General features: G+C 40.9%; 1 protein-coding gene across 9 annotated transcripts in view; it reads right to left on the bottom strand.

The window, feature by feature from the left end:
* Positions 1–9,384, bottom strand: part of EYA4 (EYA transcriptional coactivator and phosphatase 4) — a 262,796-nt gene extending 253,412 nt beyond the window's left edge. For 3 of the 9 annotated variants that reach the window (XM_011228766.3, XM_019802811.2, XM_019802814.2), the window contains exon 1: positions 8,751–9,384. The gene's annotated coding sequence lies outside the window, so the exon portion shown is untranslated. Of the gene's footprint in view, positions 1–8,038; positions 8,138–8,750 lie in introns of those variants that run through there. The other 6 variants (XM_034669166.1, XM_034669169.1, XM_019802810.2 and 3 more) reach the window with 6 other exon arrangements.
* Positions 9,385–18,195: the final 8,811 nt, after the last annotated feature.

Here is an 18,195-nt window from a genome sequence, read left to right as displayed (position 1 = left end):
AAATTCTCAGTCTAGAGCAGGATTTAAATTCACGTAATTTATTACGTGTCAGTGTGGCAAGTGCTGTGCTAAATAAAGGTAGAAACTGGGTGCTTTGGCAGCAAAAAGGAAAGAAACATCCAATTCAGCCTCCGGAGGACAGACGAACTTACTAGAAGAGGTAACATTTTATGTCTGCGGCCTTGAAAAAGAAGTTGAAAAGAAAGTTTTAGGGGCAGAAAGATGTCTTCCAGGTAGAAAGACTCCCATGCACAAAGAAATGAGGTGGAAATGACGGGGGTGTATTTATTTGAAAACTGCAGTTCTCCATACGGCTAGAGATTCTTGTGACCAGGCGGTGACAGATGAGAACGGCAACCTGGGCAAGGTTCTCACCACAGAAGGCCCTGAGCTCCCTGCTAAAAATTCTGGAATTGTCCTAGCGGCAAGAGAACATTTTTTGAAGTATTTTAAGTCAAGGAGGGCCCTGATAAAAATTGTGAACAAATGTGATTGAACATTCCTGGGATGGGAGGAGAGTATTGGACACAGTTCCAGCATAGTCCAGGGTGGTCCCTCAGCACTAAACCAAAGACAATATGACCAAGCGTGTATAGGACACGTGTCTACCCAAAGCTAATATGATAATCTGAGAATTAAACCTGGGATCTTGGTTATCATGGTTAACTCACTACTGTTAACCATTCCTTGTGAATGGTATATGCCAAGAAAAAATAAAACTTATTATAAGAAACTAAGAGCCCCAAAGCCTTCAGAATTAACACAGAGAAGTGAAAACCTATTCATCTCTAACTTTCACAGGTCTTTAGTGACACTGAAAATGAAAAAGCACTTAAAAAGCATGTAGGTGTACCCAGAATTCTGCTAGGTCTCTTTAGGAATGAAGCCTAGAAAATCTAAACACAATGATTAAGGAGACAAAACAGACCTAAATTGAAATTCTTCTTGGGTCAACTAAGAAAAATAAAACAGTAGCCTCATCTGAACACCTGAAAGTTCATGTAAAAAATTTAATAGTGCTGCTGTTCTTGACAGAATTTTTGAGGTTTGCATTCTTAAGTTACCTACTAGAAGCAAAGTTTGAGATTACAGAAAACCTGCCAGAGGGAATCTGAACATGACTCACCCACCTGTGATTAAATTTGGCTAGAATTACCTGAGTCATAATCATACAGGACTATACATTTGCATTTAAATATAAACTTTTAAGTGAAAAGCATTAGCTAATTCAGAGACCTGTTGACTCCCCAAGTCATCATCACTTTCAACACACCGGACACATTAGGTTAGAAGTATTCAGTCTCTGAGTTAGAACATCTAGGTCTTTTCAAATCCTTGAACATTGGGGAGTTCAGAGCCAGAGGTGAACTGTAATGAATCGATCACTCCGCAGGGTATATGCAGAGGTCTGTGAATTGTGTATATGACCTTCTGGAGAATAAGCTCTCCCAGTATGGGGTACACCTACTTGATTAAGTATAGAATTTCAAATCGAATGCTATTGCTTTTGTGAGTAGAATTAAACTTAATGGCATCTGAATGTAAATTTTTATGATTTAATTGTAGCCTTCACTAGAAATGTCCCTTTCATTTTAGAAAGAAAAGAGGAAAGAATCACAGAAACAGCAGCAAAAATTTATTTGGAAATCTAAGGCCATGTCAATTTAGGCCACTGCTGATGTTTCTTCATAAAGTCTTTAAAGGGAAAAAGATACTCTTACAAAACAAACCTTTGCATGTAAAATCGTGGAGGGCCTCATTCAGACCTGTACCTCTGTGTAGGAAACATACTGACTACTTTTATTTCCCCAGTACTAAACTGAAATTAAGTTGCAGTTTGGTTAATAAGAATATTCAAGTAACACTAGGGTGAGCAGGCGTACCTTTTGCCCACATATTACAATGAAGATATTTTACGGTGCTTGACAGTTGTTTTTGTTTTCTTTTTTAGCGGAGGTCATGCTAACATACTGTAGCAGGTACTGTGAACGGACCCCCTTCTCCGAGGACCTTTGGCCATGATTTTCGCACACTGGAAGACCCTTACAGAGACTTTGGGAGCCAACAATGGTCCGAGGGCAGTGCTGGTGAGTGATGCACGGGCCACCCACGTTCAGTTTCACTCAGAACACTGAATATTTCTCCAGTGGGCACAGTGTTAGTTTTCACTTCAGTAAAGGGGTCTGCGGCCCAATACATAAATAAAAAATGAAAACCACTGTTTCAGTGAATAAAATACATTCAAGTTACAAAACAGATTATCAACAGCAAAAGAAAAGTGTTCACCTACAGAAAGCCTTAAAAATGTAAAGTCTGATATGATATCCATGCAAACTGAAAGTGTTTCCAAAATATGGGTGACCCCACTATAATTGAAACCTGCCTCTAGAAATTCATTATGCAGTCCTTATTAGTTGGTTCAACATAAATGAGTAGATTTGAGATTCATAACTAGCATTCAGGCTTAAAAAAGCAGCAACAGTAACAACAGTAACCAAAACCCTGTAAAACTGATAGCAACTAACCAGTGGACAAAGCTTAAAAAGCAAAGGAAAATTCTACATATATGGTAAATATTAGAAAGATCTGGTCATAAGTTCCTAACACTCGGGAAGCATTCTAGAATAACAGTTTCTCCAAATTCAGTCATTTGCCACCAACCTTTATGCTTTTGGCTATTTTAGCCAAGCGTCTACTCACTGTCACTTCATCTGCTTCTCTCAATAGGGGCTTTCTAAAATTTAATTTGTTTTGCTTCAATACTTCTTTTTGGACTTTTCTTAAACAATATTATCTGTGAAAATTATAGGCTTAATATGAAATTTTACATATTTTTCTAATATCCTAGAAACAAATACATAACCAATAATATAAAAATAAAATGTTTGTTCAGAGAGCACCTACAATGAACTCGTATCTGGCTGGTGGGAGCAACTGGCTCGTGCAACCCTTAAGGACAAGGACTCTGATACAGAGTTGGGATCCTGGCTCCACTCCACTGCATAACTGGGTCTCAGTTTTCTCACCTATAAAATGGGAATGATAAAAGTAACTAATTTATGGCATAGTTGAAAAGACAAAATTAGCTAATCCACATAAACACCTTAAAGTGTTCTGCATAAAGTAAAGCCTCAGGAAATGTTAGCTGTGATGTTATGATGATGATAATGACTGATGACAGCAATGATGATGATTTACACGGACATAAAAAGTACAGTTGTATGAAAACAATACTGACAATTGCTACATTACAATATACTTTGAGATATGAACATACTTAAGGAAATATGCATTAAGTGTAAAAGCTCAAGATGGCTATTCAATATCGGTGATTTGAGGTTTGGTTTTTTTGTTTGTTTTTTTAAAGATTTTATTTATTTATTTGACAGAGAGAGAGAACAAGCAGGGGGAGCGACAGGCAGAGAGAGAGGGAGAAGCAGGCTTCCTCCCTGAGCAGGGAGCCCAATGTTGGGCTGGATACCAGGACCTGGGATCATGACCTGAGCCAAAGGCAGATGCTTAACCGACTGAGCCACCCAGGTGCCCCTTCAATATTGGTTCACTGTAACTTCATTTTGAAAGCATTCCAATGTGATCACAGCAATCAAACTTTGCCTAAAATTTTCAATCGAAAACTACCTACCTGTGAGAAAATAATATTAAAAAAATCTGTGGGGCACCTGGGTGGCTCAGTTGGTTAAGCATCTACCTTTGGCTCAGGTCATGCTCCCAGGACTCATGATCGCAGGCTCCTGGGATCAAGCCCCACATGGGGCTCTCTGCTCACCAGGGAGCCTGTTTCTCCCTCTCCCTCCGCCTGTAGCTTTGGCTACATGTGCACTCGTGCTCTCTCTCCCTCTCTTTTAAAATCTTTTTTAAAAAAAGATTTTATTTATTTATTTGACAGAGAGAGACAACCAGCAAGAGAAGGAACACAAGCAGGGGGAGTGGGAGAGGAAGAAGCAGGCTCCTAGTGGAGAAGCCTCATGTGGGGCTCGATCCCAGAATGCCAGGATCACCAGGATCACGCCCTGAGCCGAAGGCAGACGCTTAACAACTGCACCACCCAGGCACCCCTAAATAAATAAAACCTTAAAAAAAAAAATCCTAACATGATAATATAGGTCTTTCTCCCATGGCCCAAAAGTACACCAAAATAAATGTACTTATTATATATAAATAAAAGTTTTAAAAATATGAACATGTTGTACTAAAGTGTTTCATATGGAGAAAAAAATTAGCATTCCTGACATTTTAATATGGTGTTATTCATCAGCCATGGACTGAAATCTTAGGGTGAGAAAAGGGCCAGGCCAATGCTGAAAGGTTTCAAATATCAAACTATACTATTATGTCAGTGACCTAAGATCAATTAGCACCTTTCAATGACAGAAAAGGTTACAGTGAGACTCAGAGGTGCGCTCTCTGAAACTATTTTAAACCACCATAAAAATGTGGTATTGATAACTCAAAATGGTTTCTATTTTTACATTAATCCATTTCATCTCTTTTTCTGAAAGACAGAAAGGGAGTAAGGGCAGTAAGGGTAGTGGTATTCATTTTCAGTACCTCTCTACTAGTAGAAACACAGCCGGACACACGAAAGAATCACAAAGTTCAACAGTAAAATGGCGTATCACCAAGGCATATACTAACGTGCGGCGCCAGGAGCAGTATTAGGTGACATTAATGTTTACAAAGTCTTCAAACCTCTTAAACGCAATCAAAATTGCTTGTACTGCACTTGAATATGTGATTCTTGTTTATTTTCTTCCACTCAAGTTCAAACTAAAGGATGCCAAGTTTGGCTCCATGTACAACGTAATGAATATTCAGTGCCCCCTATGTTAAAATACATCTAACTGAATGCAGTATTACACATACGGCAATTAAATACACTGCTACATCTCACCCATCTCTACCACAAATGCCTGAAAGATCACGTCATTTCTTAGTTCACTGGGAAAAATTTACCCGAGAAGCAGGTACATTGCAATGTCATCCATACATTCTCGTGTTCACTTCATTCACCTAGTAACCATTGCCATAAAATCCCCCAACTACATTTCTGAATACAATTAGTTTAAGATGCTCTGTAGGAAGACACATAAGAGTTTAGAAAGTTTAAAAATAATATTCATTTAAAAAAGAAACTGTCGTGATCATATTCTCCCTGAAAAGATGAGGTGTTTGATAAGGGGCTTGCTCAGTTCTTCAATGAAAAGACTGCAAACAACTTCTGCTTTTGAAACCATGCTTTTCTGTTTGTTTCTTAAATGAGTGATCTGAAATATTGACAACCAGACAGTACCTAATTTTAGGTTTTAAGTGCTTTAACAGCTCCGTGAAATATGATCACCAGCTGCGATACAGACTATGGTGAATAAAGTCCTTATAAAGGGGGCCTGTTTTTACTGAATGTTCAGGGTTCCTGCATGTACCTAGTAGGGGGGAAAAAAAGATAATGAAAAAACATAATAAATACCTGAGCTCTTAAATTACTTAACACTTAACTAAGTCTTGAAAAAGATTATCTCCCCTCTTCTTGAATTCTCTATAAAAATGTGAGGTTTCATTGGGTAAAATAAGTTAATTTTTATTATTTGAAAGTTAGAACGTGAACTTTCCAACATCCTAACACTTCGTAACAATAGTTAAGGCTTTTCTACCATTCTACTTTCCTAAAATGCCTGGATACATTAATTTCAGTGCATAGATTTTTTTAAATGAAATACCAAGCCACATAAATATATTTTTAGACATGGCATCAGTCATTTAGAGCTTGCAACAGAGACTGAAAACATGAAACTGGACACTCTATTTCCCGTGGGTATGTAAAATTTATTTACACCCCAAATCACAACATAAATAAAAAGAAAACTCTTAGAAATGGAAAACTGAGGGGTTTTTTTCTAATTCAGAGATTTTTTAGAAGAAAAAATAAATTACAGCAAAATGACAAACTACTCATCTACCAGTCTCCTTCAAAAAAGAAACTTTTATACAAAGGCAAATTTTTTTTTCAGCTAGCTTCTACAAATCCTCTAGAATGTAGCATCTGTATTTCCTAGTTAGAATAATGATTGTTCCTGAACCAATTTCTTCCTATACAAATCTTAGGGTTTATTTTTTTTTTAATTTTTAAATGTGAACACATGATTTAAACATTACCTATGATTATATACATAAAGCTTTCTATTTAGTATAAGAGAAATTAAGTTACTAATATCCAATGAAATAAATACTACCTAATAAAAAGTAAGTAAATCTTTTTATTTCGGTTATAATTGTGAAACAACCTCTATGATGGCCTTAAAATGTTGAAGGGTACTCTTCTCAGGTAATTGAAAAAGGAAAACAGGCTTTTGAAAAACACGTTGATTTTAAACCTTCACTTGTTACGAGAAAGACAAGGATATGTCCCTAATAATAATTAAAAAAAAGGACAGTTCACAAATAATCTAATTATGTTACCTTCAAGGTTGTAACTGTCAAAAGTTTTAACTTTCTTTCTTGTACAGTCACCTTCTAAAAATTGGTTTAACTCTGAATGACTTACAGCTTTTAATCGGGTGGAACAAACTATTTTTATGGTTTATAATAACAATAAAAATGGATGCGGTTATATCTGCCTTTGGTATTGTTGCCATAAAAATTAGATTCTGGCCGTCTAGCTCCACACAAAACAGTCTGTCTCTTGTTACTACTGCTACTTATTTCTTGGGATAATGTTATTTAAAAACACACACACACACAAATGCCTTTGAGTGCAGTCTCTTAAAAACGCACCACCCCACGTATCAAATATTTTGTTTTAGGATTCTCTCCCCGCCCCCTTTCCTCGTTTTTGGTTCTTCAGCTACAAGATGGCCAGAAACATTATAAAAGAAGAAGAAGAAGAAGAAAAGGAAACATTTCTGCTTAAAACCGAGTTCTACCCAGGAAAGGTTATCAACTACAATCCTTGTCCTGACGGGGTTTTAAAAATAAAAACAAAAACAGCCCAACCAACAAAAAACCATCACTGACTTTGAATAGTGCCAGTCACCCATGTGTAAATGAAACTTCAGAAGCTGCTAAAGGGGAGCCCGCGGTTGTTAAACGCTCCTAAGACTCCCACCTAAGTCCCGAAGGAGCCCGCACAGAAACTGACAAACGCAGGAGGGTGCAAAACGTGGCCGCTGAAGACAAGATCAACAAAATGCCATATTCGAGAAGATATGTGTCGCTACATCAGTTACGTTGATCCCAGGGTGCCAAGCCAAAAGGGGTAAGGGAGAAAGAAAACTGTTAAGTATGAGCTCTTAATGTGAAACCTAACCTGACGGTTCTCTTAGGTATCAGATTTTGGAAGTGTCTGTAATGACAGCCAGGAAAGCAAATTAATGGCCAACGGCCCACTGGGTTTGAACACGGGACTCCTGTTACCTCCTCACAGATCAAGTACACAACACACACACGCACACGGAGATGCTCCACGTGGAACTGCTCCGAAACCAAAACACACGCCCCGTCGCTACTCTGCACCTTGGCAGAAAGGGCCCAGGGACCTGCACCTTCCTCCAGCGCCCTCAGGTTAGGATTCATGAATGACTTACTGCCGGCTCTGGAGTGCTGGGGAGAGAGGCGCGAGGAGCGAGGGGAGAAGACACTGTCTCCAAACACTTCCCTCCCACCCCCACACACACTCACCCAGAGCACAAACCCCACTAGCCTTCAAGGGAAGGAGCAAGAGAGGTGGCGGGGAGGACAGACACTGCCACCCCAACGAGGGACTGATTGCTCTCCGGTTTCGCTACCGCCCTGCCATGGGACTCGGTCCGCAAATTTCCTTACAGTTCCAAGCTGTTCAAATAATGCTTACAAAGAAAGAGACATCCTTAAAGTGTTACTAAACGAAAGTTCTGGCTATCGTGTGACACAAAATAAAACAAGCACACACGCGGTCTTCTTCCGAATCCCGCTTAACCAGGCGAAAACAGCCTTTTCCAGAGCCACAACCACCCCAGATCCAGCAAGCTTTGAAACGAGAGAAAACCTGCTCTCCGCAGCCAGGTCCCTTCGTTTGGAGAAGTTATAATCCCTCCATGGCATCCGCGTCCAGAGCCAATGAACGCGACTCCTCTGACAAGGCGCCTCTAATTTCACGGACCCTGGCAAGCTGCAGGAAACATTCGGTCCACGCCGCATAAAAACTATTAAAGTGGGACGGCCGCAGTTTAAAAGGCCGGTTCGTGCCTCGAGATTAGAGCACATGCAGTGAACGTACACATGCATGTAGCATCGTGAAAATGCCAGGAGCCTGGGCCCTCCACCGAACCCGGTTAGCATCCCTGCGTCAGGCTTATCTAGGGGGTCATCAAAGTAATAAATAGCACTGGAAGGATGTAGGGGAGACCCAGGGCGCGCGCCCCCGCGAACCAGGGGGCGGGTACAGGTAGGGAGCGGCGCACTCCATCCCGCCGCGGCCCTGCAACAGCCCCGCGGGCTTGGAGACGACCCTCGGAGCTCGGGGTGTCCTCCCAGGCAGAAGGCACCACTGCAGCCCCCCGGCGGCCTGGGCCTCGGGCGGGCGTGCTGCACTCCGCCTCTGGGAGCCCGCGGGGAATCGGCGCCCACACCCCGTCCCGGCGCGCGTCCCTGGTCCCCGGGGCTCCGCGCCCCCCGCCACACGCAGTTCCCCGGAGAGAGTTCGCAGTCTACCGGCAAACCGGACCCCGCGGGCGGGGACGGGGAGAAGGGACACTCACCTCCCGCAGCCCGGACCGCCTCGGGATCTGAAGTTCAAGTGTCTGTCCCAGCAGCGGACCCGAGCGTCTGTATTTAGGTATTTACTCTCGTTCCTTCCAGTGTCGGAGTTTCCCCTTCGCGTTGTGCCTCTGGTGAAAACAGGACATCCCCTTCGGCCACCCCCCAACAAATAGCGTACACTAGTGGGGGAGAAACGGGGCGGGGGGAGAAGCCGGCTCCGAGGGGGAGGAGGAAAGGAGAGGAGCCAAAACTCTGGACTAAGACAGGGGTGGGGAAAAAGTGGAAGAAAAGAAAAAGAGCGCGCGCACAGCCACCGCTGTCGCCACTACCCCGCTTTTCCCTAAGCTCTTTCCCCCTCTGAACGGGAGCGACAACTTCACGTGGACAGGCTCGAAGTTTTGCGCGGAAGCCGGGAGCGGCGGAACGTGCGCCGCGCCGCGGGCAGCCTTGCACTTGCGCGGCGGGGTTGGGGGCGGGGGACGCCGCCGCCGGCGCCCGTGGCCACTGGGCCGCCGGGGGGCCCCGGGGCGGGCGGCGCGCAGGGACCAACTCCTTTTTTATTCGGCCTCGCTGACTGCCTGTTGTCATCGTTCGCGGTCCCGCGTGGGGACCGCTCGGGCCCCTTGGCGTCCCCGGTGGCGCCGCAGTAATCTCCGCGCCCTCCGCGCCGCCCCCACCCCGCCCCCACGGGCCTGGCGCCGGCCGCTGCCACCCGCGATTGAGGGGAGGGACCCGCGACCGCACTCCCCTCCCCGGACGAGGGAACCGCTGTCTGTCCCCACCTGCTTCGGCGGGGCAGCCCAGAAGTTGCCTCCCACTCCGCTGCTACCCAGTCCCCGCGCGTAGGCCACTTCGGGCCCCCTGACGGATTCCTTTCCACTTACCCCAAGGAAGAAGACAGAAGGGACTTAGCCTACTTGCAACGACGTAAAAGAAAAACCAACCCACGCCAGTGGGAAGGGACGAAATATCCTTTTGCATGAAGATGTATGCTAGGAACGAGTAAGCAGTCTGGGGGTAGGCTTTGCTGGGAAGGGCCTGGGCCCCTTCCAGCGCTGGGCACAGGTATAGGCATCCCTTCCAGACGCCCAAAGGTCAGGCAGCGTCAGTGCTTCCCCAGGCACATTGCTGAAGTGACATTTCATGCCTAAGCCTTTTGCGCATGCATTATGCACCCACATAGGATTTAATATTCTATAGGAACATATGTGTATCACAACCAGAGGCCGCGGCAAAGTGGACAATAAACAACACACAAATTTTGCATCCGTTTAATCACCTCTCCCTGAAACCTCTTGTCCATTTTAGGAGAATCTTCTTCAGTTGTCACATCGATTTTAAGTGTTTTACTTTATTGAGAATTTACTGTCAGTCGTTATACTGGTCCCTTCTGGTAGATGTATGTTCATTTAATTTTCATAACTCTATTGTATGGTGGTTGTTTAAGCCCATACAAGAGATAAAGAGACTAGGCCCAAAGAAACATAAGTAACTTCACCAAAGACAACCCAGTGGTCTCTAACCACAAAGCCTATGATTCAACAAGCAGCTCCCCACATCGCCTTAGATGTGGCAGGAGAGATTACAAGGTAACTAGTAGAATTTACTCCTATTCGAAGAAAATTTAGTTTTAATGTTTTGTCAAATTATTTTCCGTAAAAAGTTCAGAAAAATATTTCCCCCTTTACTTCAGCTTGGTCTCTTGCAACTGCCATGAAGACTGTCAGGTTTAAAAGCAAAAACCAGTATTGATTTCTTGTAATTACAGCTTATTTTTTAATTAGTGGGGCATTATCCACAATTATGAACAGGCAATGGAAAAGGTGAAGTTGTAAATTTAAACTGATAAAGGCACTCACTGCTACTCTCACTACTCACTGGGTGTTGATCTTGCCTGCAGATTTATTTTGAAGGCCTAGACCTGCCAGGAGCCATGTTCCCTTTTCTGCTTCTCGAGGTGGAAAAGGTTCTGGTGGTGGATTTTGTGCAAAAAGGATTTGGAGCATGATCTGAAACACACCGTGGCCTGAAGAGGATGTCAGTTAATATACACGTAAGACAGAAATATCAACGGGAAGACTTAATTAACTTCGCAGATCTTATTTTCTCCCATTTTACAGGTAAGAAAGTTAAGGACTCGGAATTTGTAGTAGCTTCCTAATAAATGGCAGACCTAAAATTCAAACCAGCCTCTGTGCAACCCCAAAGACCACTGTTAGCCACTGTGATGCTATTATTATTAATAGAGTAGTCAGAAAAATAGCAAATATTTTTAGTACAGTGTATATGTTTCAATGACTGTACCAAATATGGAAAATGTAAGTGCCAATGTTGAATATAATACTCTCATAAGGCCATATTTTTGAATTTCATTTTGGTATGAAACATTATATTAGTTTGACCTCTAAATAAAGGTGGGGAAATGCACAATTTAGATACAGTAAAATTTCATACTTTAGCATATTGTTCATACAAATATAATTTTTAGCATGGTTTTACACTCCCTTCTAAAATCAGATTTTCAGCAAGACTGACCTTGCTTTCAATTCACTCCGCTCCCATGTGATTTTTTTATGGGTCTTCATAAGAATGTATTTACAGAAGTTATTTTAAAAAACGTAGAATTAATTGTATCACAGTATTCAACTTCTTATTACTATCTTCGAGTCCATTGAGTCTTAAATGTGCATAGATTACATAGACACTAACAGGAGTGATATAAAATGTCATATTTCAGTCTAAGTTTGAAATAAGATATTGAGCATAGGAAAGAATTTTGAGGTTCTATAGGCAAAATTTATTGCTTGTTTAAATAAGCATTATTTCCAGCATAGCTATTGAGTATTGCTTTTATAATTATTGCTAGATCATCTGTAATATTTTCAGTTAATATTTTTCTTTAAACTTATATTATAAGCTTATCTGACAAAGGAAACTTATCATCATCATAAATGGAAAATCAATATAATTTACTATAAATAGAAAATAACCTTGCAAATGAATTTGTATTATGTAAATAAAAATTATTTATTCTATGCCCCTAAAATTATTTCATACATGAGTTTGAGAAACACTAGTTTAAAGAATTACATTCCTTATTGTCCTTCAGGCTCTCCAAAATGTATTTCCAAGCCTTTCCTTTCCTTTACTGTAGAGAAATATTAAGTCCAAGATGCTTTGAGGTGTTAACCTTTAAAATTCTGTTTTTATTCAATTATTGATTTCCTTTGCCTTGAAGTATCTGAAGTTGAGGTGTCTTTTTAAAATTAATTTATTGTTAATTTATTGTTCATTGTTTTTCTTAGTATCTTATAGTAAAATTCAAACAATTCATAAGCATATAATTAAAAACCAAATTACTCTCTAGAGAGACTATGCCAGTTACCCATTACCCTCCCCTTTGGTCTGCCGCCTCAACACTCACTCTTCATCTTAGGCCTTAACCTCTGAGAAAGAAAATTCCAACTGTTAACCTCATGAAGTGGCAGCATCTATTGGCCCAGTCTGGAACTGCAACAAAGTTCTACAAGGCAATGAAGGGAAGAGGAAAAAGTAAAACAGTAAGAGGGGGTCAAAGAGCTTGAAAAGGAGGGCACATATTGCATGGTGCACTGGGTGTTACACGCAAATAATGAATCATGGAAAAAAACTAAGGATATACTGTATGGTGACTTACGTAACATAATAACAAATTATTATAAAAGAAAAGAAAAGATGGTTGGGGAAATTCTGAAATCTGCTGGAAAATTCTGGAAGTGATTCAGAAACACTAACAGACCCTACATGACACGAATCAGGTCATCAGACTATCCATAAATGTCCAACTTAATCTGAGAAAAAACGTGTTTGGGAGCAAAAAATAATGTGACTTTATAGCGAAAATCGGTGGAAATCTAAGATTCCCTTATTAACAATTCCTTCAGCCAACCCCTCCAGGGCGGGATGCTTCTGCTCCTGTCATCTACTATTTGTTTATTTTTCAAGTGTGCATAGTACTGTTTGGCATTGGGTTTTATGGAAGACAAATTAAACAAACAAAGCCCTCTAGGAGCTCATAATCCAAAACATAATTTCTATTTTAATTTCATTTAAAAGCAACCTTAAGGGAGGACCATTCCATCATTTTAGTAAGAACAAGCGTTAGGCTAAAAAATTTTAATAAGACACTACATTCACCAACCAAAAAAAACAAAAACAAAAACAAAAAAACGGAAGAATGGATGCCTATAGAAATAATCCCAAAATAGATCTTTTGAGTTACTCCATTGGTGTACCTTTGAACTCCAGCTGGAAGTATACACAGTTCTTAAAGAAAAAAAAGTCATTCAGTTGTTTCTTAGTAAATTCTAAGTAAATCCTTTGAGCTTTGGGAGAATGGCCTTTCAGAGGCCAGCATCCATACAATGTAGGTTTAACACGGTTTTTCTCAACTACTCTACCAATGACAGATTCCGGGAACAAAAGCGGATAAGACACAATTGCCCAGCAATCTAAAGTGCTATGCTGCTGGTTCACTAAAATCTGTAAATAAACACATATTCTGAGTAATTGTGTGCAAACAGATCAAGCTTAAAAAGGTTTCTACTGGTTTATGAAAGTGAAGAAATCGGATCTGCGGGAGACCTGTTGGGTCATTCTCTTCTGCTGGGCTCTCTACTAAACTTCCTCATTCTTGGCAGAGTCTCTAAAGAAAAGGAAATAAATGCACACTCTCTGGGAGACAGCTTCATTATATTTACTTTTAAATTCTCTCTTGAAATTTTTTCTCAAGTTAAATCCTTTTAGTACCCTATTATGCAATTCTACTCTATCTTTCATGTTTACACCCAACCTTCAGATGTTTATAAACAGATATCATGCCCACTTTTAGTCATCTGTGAGCCACGTTAAACAAATGTAAGGCCTTTTAATCTTGTTTCAACGCAGTCTCTCCAAGCCCTTAATCATTCTTATTGCTTGTCTCTGAACTATTTCCAGTTTCCTAGATGTTCATTTTTGTTAGACGTATCCCACATTGAGCGCATTGTTCCAGGTGTGGTCTCATTAGCATCCTAGAATGAGTCCTTTTTTTTTTCCTTCTGTGGCCTTTTGTTTTGGCTTCATTGCAAATTCCCACCAACTCATGCTACTTTACATATGCTCGCAAACTTACATGTAACTTCTTTCTCTATTTTCACTTCAGCAGAGTTTCTTCTGGCATACTGTAACAACCAGGATTTTGCACGTACTTTAAATGCATAGTTCTAAATGATAATAGGACTAAATAAGTGAACAATATTACTTGGTTGTCCTTTTGCTTTCAGGGGCTTATAACTACCCACATTTCAAACAAGGAAAGGTCTAACTAACCTCTTTCTTAATATAACTCTATTATATACCCTTATGATGTTCCTCTACTCATAAAAGATGTCCACTGATTATTACAATTGCAAAGTCCCCAAAGTCCACCAATTATAATTCCAAAGTACCCCAATTATGAAGGGCAAATAAATTGATTTGACAATGTTAAGGTAATGCATTTGGCATGGTTAACTCCATTACCTATTATTTTATAAAAACTTAAAGTTAGGAAGATAACTGCTATATTGCAGCTATCCATTTAGGCTGACTATTTTTTAATGAAAATATTTTAATATAACTGAAAATTGTGAAAGAAGCTTTCTAATGTCCATTCTTTTCATTATATCCTAGAGCACAGACATTTAGAAACCATGTCTTTATGCGTTTTTTTAAATTTTAGCTTTATATTCTTACCCCCACCCCTAACACACATTAAAATGACTTTCCTGTTCACCTAATTCTTTTATTCTGACATAAGTCATCTCAAAACAAGTGGTCAGCCCTCAGTGCGTCTACTTCTCCACCCTGTTAAATCCTAGAAACCTGACTTCGTTCTCTTTTCTTTACAGAGACTGCTCTCTTTAAAATCATCAGTGGTCATTCTAATGGTCATTTCTTCATCACCCTTGACGTCCGGGAAACATTTGGTATTACCGACATCCTTCTACTAATTTCCAGGAGCCTTCTCTTCTTTCAACTTCCATGATTCTGTGTTTATCCCAATTGTACTTCTCTAGTTCCTAGGGCACCGTCTTCATGAGGCCCAACACTTAGAATTCATCCTCACTCTCTTTCTTACCTTTCATATGCAAAGAGTCAACAGGACAAGTTTATTTTGCAGGGGCAGGGTCTCCTTATCTGTCCTTCCATCTCTTTCTCACTGCTGCCTCCCCAGGCCAGATTCTGCATAACTGCCATCCTCCTCTAGGCTCTCTTCAGCTTATCCATTACACAGAGATAGGAGTTTGTCTTTCTCTAAAGTACAGCTCGTCTCAGTGAAAATACACGGCAGCTTCAAATGTCGGTTTAATAAAGTGCAAACATCTAATCTGGCAGTGAACTGCCCAGAGCAGATGTGGCAAACCAGAACCTTCCATATTCCTTACCATATCATGCACAGTCCCTTGTATCTGACAGGCTCTTGATATTTACTTACACAAGTTAATTAATCAATTGAAATTAGGTACTTAAATGAAGGCTGACCAAATACTTCAGTTGATGACCTGCTTTTAATAGAGCAGAGAATAGTCAGTATGATGAGAATCTTCCTCCTATGTGTTTAATTTGTTTGTAGGTAATGTCAATTCGTGAAGGATTCCCTTTGGGCAATCTGATACCCTCTAAGCCCAGAACAGCTTCCCTCTTTTGTATTCTACTTTTTACTGTTTCCCATTAGCAGAGATGAAGTGTTCTATATGGGTCCTACAGTTCCGGATCTGTGATGAATCATCCCAGCTTCATGACCCAATTTCCAAAGCAGTCTATGAGTTCAAGAAAAACAGAGATTGGAATTCATGGCTCAGGAGAGGAGTTTGAGTACCACTCACCCAGACAGGAGAGGGAGGTCTGGGGCAAAACAGGCAGGAGGAGAGGGATTCAGGATGACTGCCTTTTTTTCTATTAGTAGACCTCATATAGTGCTGGGGACCTAAGAAGTAGTCATTTTTATTGTACTCATTAAGAGAACTTCCTTGGGGAGCCTAGGTGGCTCAGTTGGTTAAGCGTCTGCCTTAGGCTTGGGGCGTGATCTCAGGGTCCTGGGATGGAGCCCCACATCGGCTCCCTGCTCAGGGTGGAGTCTGCTTCTCCCTCTCCTTCCGCCCTTCCCCCTCATTCATGCCCTCTCTCTCTTTCTCTCTCTCTCTCTCTCTCATAGATAAAGTCTTTAAAAAATTAAAAATAAAAGAATTTACTTGATATTAACTGAAAGTGTGCCGTAGTTACACATCTGAAATAAAAGGATGAGTTCCCACTCCTTTGTTTCAAGATGAAATGAGCCAGCGCAAGTGAAAACATACTGTGGCCTCTAAAGTGCTATATACTCATGTGAGACAAAGCCTCCTCCGGGAGGTCTCTGTGCTGTTGCATCTCATCTCTACCTCTTTGGAAGAGTTGAGTGCTTAAAAATACTGTAGCATGTTTCCCCTTAACCTTCAGATAAGAGGCAATCTAAATAATAACAATGGATCTTTTGCCCCCTTTGAGCCAATGAAGCTATTTTAAAAGAAAGAAACCCATAAACATTTGTAATTTTCCCCCAAATTGGCTCAGTGCCAAAAAATTATTCATAACAGCCAGGACTGCAGCCACCTAGGACATCAATCCTGAGGAGCTCAAGAGCATGGTGGCATGGTCTGGTTTTCACCCTGCGTTTTAGGATATCAAATTCCTAAGCCCCTCGTCTTTCCCTGTCAGAGCCTTTCCCCAGTCTTCCCATTTACAGACCCGTTCTTTGGTGAGCGGCCCCCACTGACAAACTCCTCATTGGAACTTTCTTCTCCTTGGCATCTGCGGCTCAGCTCCAGCCTTGGTCACCTCGTCCCTCCTTTATCCTTGCCTTGAATCCATTCTGGCCATTTAAATGTGGATGTCCCTTAGCATCTGCTCTTAGCATTCAAGCGCGCCTACTCAATGTAAGGAGGTACAGAGACAAACCAAACAATTTCAGTCTAGAGCAGAAAATAGGGCATTTAAAAATAGTTATTACATGAGAGAGAAAGTGTCGAGCTTAAGAGAAACATCGACAAGTGCACTACTTTAATTCGGAACAGAGAGAGTTTGCTTCCATCTGAGGGAATAAAGGAGGTGGCATTTGGACCTGGCCTTTAGATCGTGAAGAGTGTTCATGCCTAGGAATATGTATAATTCAAACCAAGAAAAACAGAAGCCATTGTCTCTCCATTCCAGCCTCCTCCAGAACAAGATACTCTTCTCCCTGTGTTCCCTTACCTATTAATGCACCAATAACCCCCAGCCACCCGGAGGCACAAATGAGCCCTTTCATTCCTTAGCCCTGGTCATCCAATCAGTTGCTGAATCCTAGAGGTCTCACTTCTGTGATAAGCTTTGCTTTATCCCTTCCTCTGTATTTTTTAATGCTAACTTAATCTCTGCTTCATTGACTCTCACATAGAGTATTTAAATGCCATACAATTGGTTTTCCCATTTCTAATGCCTTTTCCCACTTCTATCAGATTACTCATTTTACAACACAGTTCTGTTCATGCCACTGCTTTATTTGGGGGGAGGTGGAAGTCAACTTTCATGCTCACATTCCAGAGCTTCCACTCTCTTGTCCCATCCTGTCTTTCCAACACTATTTGCTGTGCTCTGAGCCCTCAGCCCCACCCCACCAGAGATGATCTTCGCTCTTTTATTAACTCCTCCATAGTTGTGTGTTAGGTGTGGATAATAGCCTACCTATGATGGTTACTTATAACATTTTATTCACCTTTGTATCCTCTGGAGTGTTTAATGTAGAAACTTATACTTAGAAGGCACAACAGACTGCCTGAGCCTCCTTGTATTGCCCAAGTTGCAAAGAAATATACCTTTGTATAAATTGGTATGCTATAACTAAAAAAGAAAGAGAGAGAGAGAAAAGAAACCCTAAAAGTGACTATAGGTCAGTGAAAGGAGGTATTCCATCTACTTCATAGACTGTTGTTGAGAATTAATTCATGACATCACACACTGGTTTGTGTGTGCGTGTATGTGTGTGTATGAAGACAAAGACGTTTTAGTATCATCAGAATCATAGGCTGTTTATATCTTGAAGGCACTGAGAATTGTGTAACTAATCAAGTTTCTCTTTTTGATTTCCTTCTAAAAAGTTAAAGGAACATTTGGGCTTCATCGCCAGCAAGGGTATAGGTTGCTGTGGTATGTCTTTTTATATTAGTCTTGTCCGTGTACCATTTAAGGCCCCATCTTATCTTTCTTCTTTCTTACCTGCTTTTAATTTGTCTTTAATCATATTTTATCCGTATAGGCCTCCTATTTATAAATAGCTATTAAAAGTATTTGTACTATTTTAAATGATCATGTAACAAAATAAGGCAAAAGTCTCTTCAGGGCCAGAATTTTAGGAATCTTGCATTTTAA

Source organism: Ailuropoda melanoleuca, chromosome 10 (genome assembly GCF_002007445.2).
Source record: "Ailuropoda melanoleuca isolate Jingjing chromosome 10, ASM200744v2, whole genome shotgun sequence".
Lineage (NCBI taxonomy): Eukaryota > Metazoa > Chordata > Mammalia > Carnivora > Ursidae > Ailuropoda > Ailuropoda melanoleuca.
The sequence above is the reverse complement of the archived record's forward strand: the minus strand, read 5'-3'. Positions and strand labels throughout refer to the sequence as shown.